Consider the following 1,648-nt stretch of genomic DNA (forward strand, 5'->3'; position numbering starts at 1 on the left):
ATCAATACACACACAGGAACACACTAACACACCAGTAGGTGCACACACACCAGTATGTACACATGTACACACATGCCTACACACAGGAACACGTGCACACATGTGTGCACACACATAAACACAAGTGTACATATGCTCACATGTACACACCTGTATGCACACACATGCATGCACACACATACACACCAGCATGTACACACCGGTATGCACACACATCAGTACAGTTGTACATATGCTCACACGTACACACCAGTTTGCACACACATGCATGCACACACGTGTACACACCAGTATGAACACACATGAACACACATCGGTACTGGTGTACGTGTGCTCACACGAGTGTGCTATGATGCTGGACAGCTTCCAGCAGAGTTTCCATACTAAAACAGACCTGGAAGAAATGGCTGGTAATCTTCTGAAAATGAGCCAATAAAAACCCTCTGGGGCATAGTCTCAGCCAATAAAAACCCTCTGGGGCATAGGGTCAGCCAATAAAAACCCTCTGGGGCATAGGCTCAGCCAATAAAAACCCTCTGGGGCATAGTCTCAGAGAAGAACCCAGTCTACCAATCTAATAGCCTATACGAGCCATGGACTCATGGACTCTGAGACCAGAAGAACTAGATGGTGCCCGGCTACCACTACCAACCATTCTGATCAGGGCCACAACATATGGGTCTGGATAGAACGGGGGAAAAAGTGACACAGAACTCAAATTCTTATAAGTCCAGATTTACTGGACCAGTTGAGACTGAAGGATTCCCTAAGACCATCGTTCTGAGACACTTTTTAAACCTTGAACCAAAACTATCCCCTTTTAGGAAAATAACAAATTGGCATACAAAATAAGGAATATCGTCCTTGAGTATAATGCTCCCTTAAAGAACGATCTATCTGAAAGAGAAGATAAGGGGGCAGGGAAACTAGAGTACCGGAAATGAACACCAGAACACAATTAAAGAGAACGTCCACACATTGTGAAAAATGGAACCAATGTCCCGGAATTCCACAATTTGTGTAGAACTTGTCAAATGGGAACTTAATTTGCTGTGTAAACTTTCACCAAAAACTCAATAAAATATTACGTTTTTAAAAAACCCTATAGATCACAGTGGCAACGGATCATGGGGACAGCTCAGGACTCGGCAGCGCGGTGTCCCTTGTGCATGAGGGCGCCGTGATTCAGGGCTGACTCCACAGCAGCTAACAACAGTCTCCGGGTGGTTGGCTTCCCTGTGATTCCATCACCTGTGGTTCTTTGCGTGTTACTTGTTAATTGCCAGTCTCCTCCCTAAACGCAAGCCGCCTTAGGGTAGGGGCCCTGCTGCTGTGTCTCCCCACACCACCCCCAGCGCCGACACCGTGCCAGGCACACGGTAGGCGGCCAGTGAATACCTGCTGAGTGAGTGAATGAATGAATAAGATCATCTCACCCAAGATCGGGATGTTATCAGTGACGAACCTCCCAGGGGAATGTGGTTTGCCCAAAACTGCACAGCACGTGGAGGCCCGGCCAGCCCATCCCCTCCCACCAGGTCTCGGGTCCCACCAAGCTTGATGTCGTCCATGAACCAAGGGTCCCCGTGCTACAACTCCATACCCACGGCCTGCCATCCTCCTAAGCCAGGCCCATATTTCTTTGGAG

Source organism: Trichechus manatus, unplaced genomic scaffold (assembly GCF_000243295.1).
Source record: "Trichechus manatus latirostris isolate Lorelei unplaced genomic scaffold, TriManLat1.0 scaffold00045, whole genome shotgun sequence".
Taxonomy (NCBI): domain Eukaryota; kingdom Metazoa; phylum Chordata; class Mammalia; order Sirenia; family Trichechidae; genus Trichechus; species Trichechus manatus.